This window comes from Anolis carolinensis, chromosome 2 (assembly GCF_035594765.1).
Source record: "Anolis carolinensis isolate JA03-04 chromosome 2, rAnoCar3.1.pri, whole genome shotgun sequence".
Lineage (NCBI taxonomy): Eukaryota > Metazoa > Chordata > Lepidosauria > Squamata > Dactyloidae > Anolis > Anolis carolinensis.
The window spans coordinates 107,004,419-107,016,638 of record NC_085842.1 but is presented as its reverse complement, the minus strand read 5'-3'; the positions used below and the strand labels follow the sequence as shown (position 1 = coordinate 107,016,638).

General features: G+C 37.8%; 1 protein-coding gene across 3 annotated transcripts in view; it reads right to left on the bottom strand.

The window, feature by feature from the left end:
- fstl4 (follistatin like 4) overlaps positions 1-12,220 on the bottom strand; it is a 638,776-nt gene that overhangs the window by 426,903 nt on the left and 199,653 nt on the right. The window lies entirely within an intron of this gene.

Genomic DNA, 12,220 nt, shown 5'->3' with positions numbered 1-12,220 from the left:
AATAGTGAAAACATGGGATTTATTGACTCCAGCTAATGGGTTTGACCTTAAATTTTATATAGCCATCTATAATGGAATTTCTAATTGGCAACACTTCACTAAACTTTTTCAAAGAAAAATTAATGACATGCAGTAAATGATTTTTCCCCTCACCCCTTTTTCCAGAAACCAAGAGGGAGTTCATACTCTTCCATGACTGGATGGGAGGTGAGAAACCATAATTTTATGCATTATTTTTTATAAATAAATATGTTTTTTTTAAAAAAACAAAAAAAAAACTATTTTATTAAAAAGTAAAGGCAAGGGATTAATTCAAAACTAATGTTAAGAGCTTGCTTGGTTCTATATTCTCAGGTTGGTTTAAACTTTGAAAGGTGAAGTCAAAGCCTTGTAACAATATAGTGAAACAATTTCAATTATAGTACATGAGAAGTGAGGTAGAGATTGGGGGAGATAAAAGGTTATTTTATAATCCAATATTGGTTTATGCTCTGATTATGCACTATTTGAGCTACTGCAACCCTTTCTAAACTGTTCCTGTTATCATCCCACCCTCTTTAGCTTTCATATAATCCACCTCTTACATGTTCAAATCATTCCAATTCCACCCCATCACATTGAGAAATTTCCCCATCGTAGGACAGGACACTTCTGCCTCTTTTCAAGCATGTAGAGGCACAGAGCTTATCACATGACATTAAACTACTTCCGAGGTTGAAAAAAGACAGAAATGTCATGAAAAGAGGGAACTCTGAAAATGGGCTGGCAATCGGGTTCAGAGCTCCTATCTCCTATTGCACTTTACTCCTATGGTTCCAGCTGAAAAGTTTCCCATCCTGTTTCATTGCCCGCCCCTGTCAATCGCCTTTATCATATGGGGGTTTGGAGCAGGACAATTTTATCCATGAAATATTAAGTTTTAAACTGGTGTCAGTCTCCTTTAATGTAAGGGGCTTTGGGCAGGGCAAGGAATCTCTTGGCTTTTGGATATTGTAGTTTTCCCTGATTTTATAAAAAGCTATACCAACAATGTGATGCATGTAAGATGAATGCATTGCCAGCTCTTAGATTTCCATGTTTGAATGTGATGGAGATTCAAAACTCAGAGCAGGACAGCTGACAATCTAGAGAGGCAATTCTCTACACTAAAAGGACAGTCACCCATGCTTTGCCATCTCAATGTGATGAGGTCTAAAGTTTCTTAATATATAAAATTATTCTACATTCTCTGGTATTACTTTCTATGCCTGCAACTGTTCTCCACTGAATGTCAAGGTATCAAGTGATTTCAATTTGGAATTTTAAGGGTTTTGAAGAAATCATTGGAGCAAACGGAACAAGCCAATAAGGTGGCTCCCCTATCCATATTGCCACTTTGTGTAGACAGCCTGTTCACTCATTCTTTTTTAGATAGCTAGAAAGATAGACAGACAGACAGAAATTTGCTAGACAACTCTAAGGACCTCATCACATTGACCAAAACAAGCATCCTAGGATGCTTCCAGCCTGCTTTGGGAATGGAGCCCCACGTCTGCCATCACATGACGTCGCATGACTTCTGGCAGAGGCCCTGCCCCCAACTGGGGTGGAAGCATCCTTGGATGCTTCCCTCCAAACATGGTAGCCTTCCTGTGTTCTGCTGAGAGCCAGCACACTTCTATCCCAGTTGGTAGATGCTTCCTCTGTGTGATGAGGGAAGCGTTGCTGTCCCAGAGTGGCACGCGGGACAACAGAGTCACCCCTTGTGCCTGCCATTTCGCCACACTTGCTGGTGAAACGACATGGGGGGAGGCTCCCTCATGTGATAAGGTGATAAGTTGGTAGTAAGTGGAACTTGATGATAATGATGAGGATGATAATTATGGTGATCGTGATGTTTGTGCAATATCTGTGTTTATTCAGAGGGTTTTTTAAAATGGTGTATGTCTTTTTATTGTATGGTATGTGAATACTTTTGTATACAGAAATTAAAACATTAGGGATATTAGGTATTTAATATGAAAACCCTTAGCCTGCATTCCTGGACCTAGTTAAAGCACACTTAAAATTCTATTGATTTTAGTTGGCTATAAACTTGTTTAACTGAGCATGCCATGATTAAGAAATAGATTACGCATTTCTTAAACACATCAAAGTGATAGGCAATAATATGTACTCTCCTTTTAGTGCTGTAGTAATGAAAAATAAACTACAATAAGTGTTCTCCATCAATCAAATGAATATGCTGAGGAGTGGATGACAGACGTAGGAACACACACACACTCATTTACACATATCTTCAGGCACATTTTCTTTTGAAATGATAGATATCAGACAGACATTTGTAAACTTTAAATAATTTGATTTGACAATTTTGGCTTTCTTCTGCCTCAATAACTTCATAATCTATCAATCATTTTTGACAATTTCAGCAAAGAAATTGGATGACTGCATTTAGTAGGACTTGATAACAAGAGACAGTTCTGCATTTCTATCTTCTCATTGCTTGTTGTGGCACCTGTGGTACTTTGGCACTATAATGACTCTATTTACCACAACTATCAAAATATTTAAAGCACTTGAGTACATTATTATTGTATTTATAATAATAAAATAAAACTTTATTTATACCCCGCCACCATCTCCCCGCGGGGGCTCGGGGCGGCTTACATGGGGCAGAGGCCCAAACAACATAGAACAAAACATAGGCAACATAATACAAATCACACTATAAAAAGATAAAACAGTAATACAATATATCAATTAAAACAAAAATACAGGATAAAAAATTGCATTTAAAACACATAAATGGTAAAATCGTAATAAAAACGGGATAGATTATTAAAAACCCTCTGGGGCTGATTAATTAATGACTGTATCTCCAAAGGCCTGCCGAAACATCCAAGTATTCAAGTATTTCACAATGTGGGGAAAAAGATAATGAGCCCTTTGACAATATACATATTCAAAAGATTTCTCACAATTTTCTTGATATGTATACATTTTGGTGTATACAATGTGAACTACATGGGGTTTGTTCTGTCCCCACATTATCTTAACTTACTGGAGGGTGAACTAGCTGCACAGGGAACAGTTTGGAGATTATATAGTTGAATCAAACATGAATTTATTAACTGACAGGAATTTCAGACTTTCCCTCCTCCTTAGTCTCTGAGTTTTTATAAGGAGAGGTAAAGTCCTTGAGAGGTAGACACAGTTCTGGCTGAACTTTTTTTGTGTGTCAGTAGCGACTTGAGAAACTGTAAGTAACTTCTGGTGTGAACTGAAGCTGAACTGAAGCTCTTGAATCTTTATTTCTTCTTATTGTCTCTTTTTTGTTCGGTGTTCGTCTCTAAGATGGTCTCAATATTTAACTCTGATTGGACTTGAATACAATTCATACAGCTATAACTGGACTTGAAAACTGCTCATCCAGGTACAACTGGGCTTGAATACAGCTCATACAGCTCCAACTGAACGTGCTGTTTTGTAGACCCTCTGGTCCTCCTCTCTCTTCATCTTCCAGTCACCAAAAGGCTGACTCTTCCAAGAACCAGAACTGCCTTGCCAGAGGCTTCACCGATTAGAGAATTCTTAAAGGGGCAGGCAACGAAGGCTTCAAATGTAAAGTGGCTGTCTAGACTGACCACCCAGAAATTGTACATAAAATATTAATCCCTCTAAAAAGGGTTTAACTAGGAATTAAACAGTGAGGGTCTTCATGGGTCACGGCAGGGTTTATTGATAAGAATTTTTGCAGAGGATTATAGCCTAAAACTATTAAAACAATTGTTTTACTTTTAATGTTTTATTTTGTTACATTTCATTTATTATATACATATTGGTTGTTACTCCCATGTTTCTCAAGAGTTCAAAGAAAAAGAATCTATATAGGAAGCAAGATCTATTGGACTACAATTCTGCAGACTAGGATTTGAATCTCCTCTTGCATTTGGAAATTCACAGGATGACTTTGGACAAATCACACTCTTTCAGCCTCAGAGGAAGGCAAAGGCAAACCCTTTTGAACAAATCTTGTAAAGAAAACCCATGATGACCTAAAGGCACACAACAACAACAGTTCCCCAAACAGGTAAGCAATTGAAAAAAAATAATATGCTCCTTAAAGAGTCGCTACAGAGATATCAAATCTAAATACGTGTCAGCAGTGGGTACTTTAAACTGCTCTTAAATTTTAATGCAAACACCTATTTAACATGTTTATAAAAATTTGTATAAAATATTATTTTTAAAGTATTTTGTTTTATTCTCACACTTTTAGACACCTTACGACCCATATTGGGAGAAATATAGGAAATAAAACAAACAAACAAATAAACAAACAAAATAATGCACCTCACAACTATGCCTTCAGTAAACATGCAGCCCACAAGATGCTTTGAGAAATTATTACTGTCAGCACTGAACTATAGAGATGTGATCTCCAAGTTCTACTTTTTTATTTATTTACAACTGTATGGATACTAAGCATGAACGAGAAAGTGACTTAGCAATGGAAATTAGTGAAAGGTCCTAGTGCATATAATTGATGAAACCTCCTTTTGGATATATTTCCCTTGCAGTCCAGGAACATTCATTCAATGTTTTCCAAAGATGCCAACTTAAGACTTCATCAAATGCAGTGAGAGAAGTGTCTTCTCCCTGCTTCTCTCTGCTGCCATAATGGAGTCTCATAGAGCTCACCATATGACACAGGACTACTTCTGTTGTGGCTCTGTGGGGCTCTGTGCTGGCAACATTGCAGAGTCATTGATCAAAGCAAAAGGAGCTGAAGAGGAAGTGGGGATAGACAGGGAATCATCACGGAAAGGCAGAGGATGGAACCTGATGGTAGGGAATAGAGAGTTATTACTTCCACTGCCCCACAATTTCCCCATTGTCTCCCACTTTACCCTTGGCCATCTGATAAGGACCTTACCTAATTTTGCCAGAAACAATTTAATGAAAATTTTAATTCACCAATGCTGTGAGTCTCCTGGTGCCCCTGAGCAGTTGTGGTAGTCGGGTCCACTTGTGCAGTAGTTTTCTCTGAAATTAGTGCAATCACTAACCAAATTGTCCCTTGTGATCCAGGGATTTGGGTCTATTATCATTATTCTGCAATAGCAATTGCCCTTGCAACACAAAGAACTTATTGATTTTATGTATCCCACAGAGCATCTTGTATTGGCAGCATATAAGGAAATATCCTCACATTTTCTTTAATATGCAAAGAGAGTGCATCAATGGAACCTGGCACTTATAGTAAAGCTGTCCTTTAAATTGAGACTATTGAGTAAAGCAGGCACAGTTGGCAACTTTTATGATAATAGTACCTTTGAATATATCAATAAAATATAGTAACATAAACAAAATGCCACTTCTAGTCTTGTGCAAATCTATGGAACAATGTTTTCTTTGTTATTTAACAATTAATTATCCTATTGTTTTTCTCTCTAATTTTTGTCTCACAATGTCTTTGATAGATAAAGTGATGTTACCTAGAATCCTATACTGGGAGAAAACTGAGCTATAAATGCAATGCAACGAAAGAATTAAGGTTGATATTATTGATGAAGAACAGCAACAGCAAACAGGTTGTGGTTAAAATTCCTTTCCATTCGCCTCAGCCAATTGCTAACCTTTGTCTCTGGAGCACAATAATAAGTGATAAAACCAGGGCAAGGAAAGAGGAAATTGTCACAGCAATCTGAAGTCTTGAAACAGGGTGCTTTCTTTCATATAATATGATTTTATATCAAAGCTATTCTTTTGAAGGTAAAGGTTCTTATACCTCCCTATGCTCCAATATCTCCCAAAGAAGCCATCTGGCACAGTTAATTGAGTCCCAGGGCAGGCCAGAGTTGCAATATAATCAGGTGTAAACCAGTTTGCCACCAGCAGTACATGTCATGTGCCCTTCACATGACAGAGACAGACACAAATAAGCTCCCCTGGAAATTGTGTGTACGGTAATGAACATAAAATAGACCCATACACATACATCTTAATTCCTAAATGTGGATATCAGTTGTTCAACATATGCTATAATAATAAATGTACTATCCAGGGAAAATCCCAGCTTCCACAAATCTTTAGAGTGATAACATACATATATGCAAACATATTTGTTACTTTCCAGGATACATTTAAGATAACAGGTGTAATCAAAATAAGATTCAATCTCTGCAGTGGATACAGGGTTTTTTCCAATTGCTCTCATGCAAAGACAAAATTACACAAGTGGATTCAAAGGTTTATTTTTTTTTTTTAGAAATTTTTGCCTACAGAACTTTGTTTTATATAAGAACCAAAGTAGATAAGGTGAGATGCCATCTAGGAATTAGCAATTACATGAATGATTTTTAAAACATAAATAGGAGCCTTACATGTAAGAGGAAATGATAGTTTAACTCTATGGCCTCACTGTATTTCTCATTCAAAACATGAGGGTGTATCTATCTGTCCACTATATGCACATACATGCATATATACACACACACTTGGTGTGGGATCAAATTTCCCATGCCAGCAATTTACCCTGGAATGTGCTGCAACAGAAAACTATAACAAGTCAAACTTTTCTCATTTATTTTCTTTGTTATTTATTTACAGTGAAATTCCATGATTGCTAGCTTGGAAATAAGCTCTGCTGGGTTTAATGGAGGCTCACTCTCATATAATATACACTAATATATATAAATCTATGTATAATCATACATAAGACCGAACCTTCAAAGAACGTGCAATTCAGTGATGATTTACCTGACTGTGCTAGTATAATATAGCATCAGTCAGCAGAGCAACAATCCACCAGTAACTTGCAGAAATGCTGCTGATACATTTGTATTGAAGTCACATGCCCTAAACACACATACACGCACACACACGCGGCTAGGGTATTTCTGCAGTTTCATTTTTGTGTGGGAGTACTGTTTTGTTATGCACAGCCTAGAGATATCTCTCTGGGTTCACAACACTACATCTGTGAATTGCATCGGTAGACAAAAGCCCAGTGAAATTTCCACTCAACCTCAGGAGAAGAATGTTGGGCAGGAGGAGAGGGCTTGAAAGCAGAGTCAAAAGCATAATTAAAATCAAAGATGATATATCCTAGTCTTGTCATCACTTATTAGGTACAGACCTTGTACTTGCTGCCACTAAAGTTGTATCAATGCTCTCAATCACTACTTATGTGCAAAGGGCAAGAGGTTTGTCACTTGGATATTAGATAACTATGTCAGAACAAAAATTCAATCTGTAGTGTCAGATGGTGCTCCACAGGGAATGTCATCTATATTACAGAAACCGAAAAACAAAACATCCGCAGGCAGACTCCCCCTTTGCCTAATTTTCCACAAGCAATTAGGAACCGAAGTGGAGTTAATTTAATCACAAGTGCTAGATTAAAGTCAGTATATAGTCTCTCTTTTGTGTCCACGTAACATATGTGATTTTTAGAATAAATCTAAAGCAGTCTAGTGTTTTTGTTTTAGTGAAGAGATTATTTGCATATGGCTGAATTTCTCCTGAAATATAGTCAAGTGCTTAACCTTTGGCAAGAATTATTATTTGAATGAGGGAGCATGAATAACAGTCTGTCTAATGTCATACCCGAGGTATTGCAGCAGCTCTCTTTCTCTGACCTGTAGATCCAGACCTTGGAAAGTTTATTTTAAGGAGAATGAGTATAATGAGGCAATCCATAACAGAGCACTATTCAGTGACAAACAGCTTCAGCATGTAAATGTATTTATACTACTTGAAATAAACTTTTCAGACTATGTTTCTTATCCATAACACCATTCTCCCACTGTCATGTCTTCAATGTGTGATGTAAAATCCAGCTAAAATAGTTACATTAACTAAAGCCAGGAGTTCTGTCATTAATAAAAGGGTATCACTGAATTTTCATTATTTTGTTGTGTTGCATTTTTAAATAGTCCTCTTTAAATAAAAGAGTGCTCAAATCACATTAAAAAAGCAAAAAACATAGGGAAATCCTAAGCACTGTTTGACTCTCGGATAAATGCTTATTTAACTGGAAACACTTATTCTTTTCATACATAGCTTCATGGCTTGTATAAAAACCTATCCAAGTATGACATTGTATCATTAGGTACAATGTCAGCACAGATGTGAAAGTCAAACACTTTGAGAATACACTAAATTGTTCAGCTAACACTTTCATGATTGTTAGACAGCGAGCTCTCTCTTTTTGTTTAATAGACACTATTTTTTCAGTAATTTTGTCTAGAAGAGATCCCACGAGGATAGGAAAAGGGACTGCATTATAATAAAGCTTAAATGAATCAAAATAGATATTTCGCAGGGTAATGCATGTGCTGCTTGTTGCTACTTGCTGCTGCTGTGTGCCTTCTAGTCATTTCTGGATTACAGAGACCCTAAGGTGAACCCACCCAAAGGTTTTATTGGAAAAATTTGATCAGAAGGGGTTTGGCATTGCCTTCCTCCTGGCAGGTTTTCATGGTCAAATGGGAATGATGGGGTTATTGCTGCAAAAGATTTATTAGAAAACATGTAAACTTATTTAACAATTACGCATTTAGGGATCATTCAAACAGTATCCCTATTTGCAATTAGCAAGAGCAACTAATGGTAACACTTGCACTTATATATTGGAATTACCATGTAAACCTGTTCAAATTATTTACCCTAACCTGAATGGAGGGAAAACACCTAACATTTTAAAAATAAAAAGTGTTCCCATGTGTTTCCTTAATTATGCTACAATTCAAAGAAATCCTTTCTTTTAGTAATTGAAAGAAGCACAGATAGATTATAAAGGTATTCTGAGTCAAGAGTACAATGTGTGTCTGCAAGAAAATAATTCCCCCTGGCTGAGATCCCTTCATGTCAGTCTTATTTGTTCCTATTGATTCTATCAGGATAAAGGGCTTCTTCCCTGTCAAATTCAAATAGTTACCGTGAGTGAATAAAACGTGACTCTGATCTGACTCTTAGGATAACAGCTAACATAAGAACTCGTTGTTCTGGGTTGTTAGAAAAACATCTAGGTGCAAATGAATCTACCTAAGTATGAACTTCTGCTCCGCCCACACCATTAAAAACAAATCCAAGAGGCTAAACATGGCAAGGTATAGGTAGCAAATATAGGACAGATAAAAGGAAGTGCTTCTTCACACTATGTATAGTTACCCCACCTGCAGCCGAAGGGCAAGCCCATGAGATTATTGGGGGGGGGGGGGGGCAGTAGAAGCTTTCCATCAAGAAGGCAAGCTTTGGTTGGGGCCAGCTGGCTTCTCCAGCTGCAATCACACAGCAGGGGGTGGAGCTGAACCTTTTAAAGGTTGGTTTGCCCCTCCAGTACCTGAGGCTTTGCCAACCCAAGACAGAGTGAAAGCCTTGATTTGGGAAAGCATTAAAATATGGTTTATACATTTATGGAGGATAAGACTTCTTAGACAGGACTACCACACATCTTGGAAGTCATTATGTCCAGTGTCAGGGACTGATTGACTAAATATACTTTGGTCAACCAGTGATTTGCTAACAACAATAACAACAACAACAACAACAACAACAACAACAACACTTTATTTATATTCTGCCCTATTTCCCCAAGGGGACTCAGGGCAGATCACAGTACACATACACGGCAAACATGCCATTTGGACAGAAAGGACAGAACAGACAGAAAGGAGGTATGTTGTTTGAAGTCCAGTTTGTTAATGTAAGATCAATGTAATGTGAATGTTTAAATGTAATTTTGTGCAATGCTTGTGAATGTAACCTGATCGCATCAGCAGAGAGTGTATTGACACTGAAAGGGTTAATCAGTCAAGCCTCTAATGAACTGTGAAGATGTGACCCTGAGTGCGCCTAGTGTGTAGGGAGGATTCAGAGATAAAATTTTGTTGTTCCTCTTACTTCAGTGTGTCTTTTGTCTTGTTTCTGTCTGTTGGGTTGGATGTCAATGCTAGTGTGTGCTGTATATTTGCTCTATTCAGTAAAGCTATATCTATGCTTTTACTGAAGTCTCAAAGTGTCCATTCTTCTGTGCTCCAAAACTTCAAAGCTTCTGTCACACTCTGACACAGTTCAGTCCCCATGGGGGTATGTATACACAACATAACTAGAATTCAGATGTCACAGAAGGCGAGGTAGTTAATTCCACATCCAAAACTGGAATAAATAAACAAGCAAATAATCCTACAAAAATGCTTGAATTAGCACACACCCTGTGCCATTAACATTATTTCCCAGTAAATTTACAAAATCCTATTCCAGAATCAATTATACCTTTGTATATTATATATTTGTATATATAATCTCTATTAATATCAATAGTTACATCATTACCTTCCCTCCAAGTGAAATCAAATACAATTAAATATAAATTAAATAGGAAGCATGTACATCACAACTCCTTTTGGTGATCTCCCTTGAGTTGAAAAATCTATACTCGTCCGGGCATCGTCCCAGCCACTGCAACTTGAGTAATCACCAAATTTGCTGTCAAATTTGCCTGGGTTGAATTGCTTCAGTGACGTTGCCTGTGGTCAGTCTGCTACCAAGCAATGACATTTCTCTCCCAAGATCCTGTTTCATGAGCCTGGCATGATAATTTTTTTAAGTCAGGGTTACTCTCAAGTGATGTCTGGTTTAAGATCAGCTACTTGGGTCTACTCTAGAGCAGTGGGATCATGAGGGAAAGTCATGTATCCCATACGTCCCCCCCCCAATGTTTTAAAAATGGAGAGGGAGGTGACTACACTGTATCTTGGAATAAATCTGAAAACTGATAATGTCAGTAAAACTGGCAAGAAAAAATAACGTGTAAAGAGGAATGAGAAATGGAAGGGTGTCCTTTATAACACCACAGTAATATGACACTTCCCCCCATTGTGAGATACAGTCCCCAGAATACCATTTTTAAAAAATCACTGTATCATTATCACTATATGAGTGATATTAATTAGAAATAAATGAGATTTAAGTTGTTCTATATATGATTTGCTATGGACTCAATTTAATATATGCAAATATATAAATACTAGCTGTGCCCGGCCACGCGTTGCTGTGGCTGATGGGAATCATTTGTTGACCAGGTGGAATAACAGTGAATAGCCTTGCAGCCTCAAAGCCTGGCCATTTTTTTCTTATGTGAATCCTTGTTTGGTGAGCTGGAATACAATGGTATAGGTTTGCTGCTTGGAAGGCTGGGTACTTGCGTTCTAGGGGAATGGTTTTTTGGCCAATTTGAATTGCACTGAATAGCCTCGCTGCTTCAAAGCCCTGCCGCTTTCTATATAGGGGCATCCTTCCTTGGGCAGGTTGAATGGGATGGAGTAGCCCCGTGGCTTCAAAACCTGAGGGTTTTCTATCTAGGGGAAATCTTGGTTGGCTAGGTTCAATTGCGCTGAATAGACTTGCTGCTTGCAAGCCTGACCGCTTTCTACCTTGTGGAATCTTTGGTTGGCCAGGTTGAATAGCAATTAATAGTCTCGGTGCAGCAAGTATGAATGCTGCAATTAGCCACCTTAATTAACATTTAATGACCTTGCAGCTTCAAGGCCTGCCTCCTTCCTGCTGGGGGAATCCTTTGTTGGGAGGGGTTAACTGGCCCTGGTTGTTTCCTTTCTGGAATTTCCATTTTCAGAGTGTTGCTCTTTATTTACTGTCCTGATTTTAGAGATTATATTGTTCTGTATTATTATACCACAGTAATTACTATATATTATATTTATAATCTTATTTTATCTGTTTAGAACTGGATTATATGAGGCCCCTTCTACACAGCTGCATAAAATCCACACTGAACTGGATTATATGGCAGTGTGGACTCCAGATAATCCAGTTCAAAGCAGATACTGTGGATTATCCTGCCTTGGCATTCTGGGTTATATAGGTGTGTGGAAGGGCCTTGAGTCTGCACTGCCATATAATCCAGTTCAAATCAGATGATCTGTATTTTACAGGCAGTGCGGAATAGACCTGAGTAAAGAAGCCCTGAGCTGCATTGTTGCTGAGTGGGTTGCTAGGAGACGAAGTGGGCGGGGCATACCCTTCTAACTGGCATTTAGGGGGGGAAACAACTTTTTATTGTCCTCTAATTCGGACTTTATTTTTCTAGGTGTTTTTTTTGTTGTTTGAAAGACATATTTTGGATGACTGTCTTTTGTGGCCTACTATGGTGTGATTTGGTCCAGTGGTTTTGTTGTTTACTCCATAATAAAATGCACATTACATTTTTATA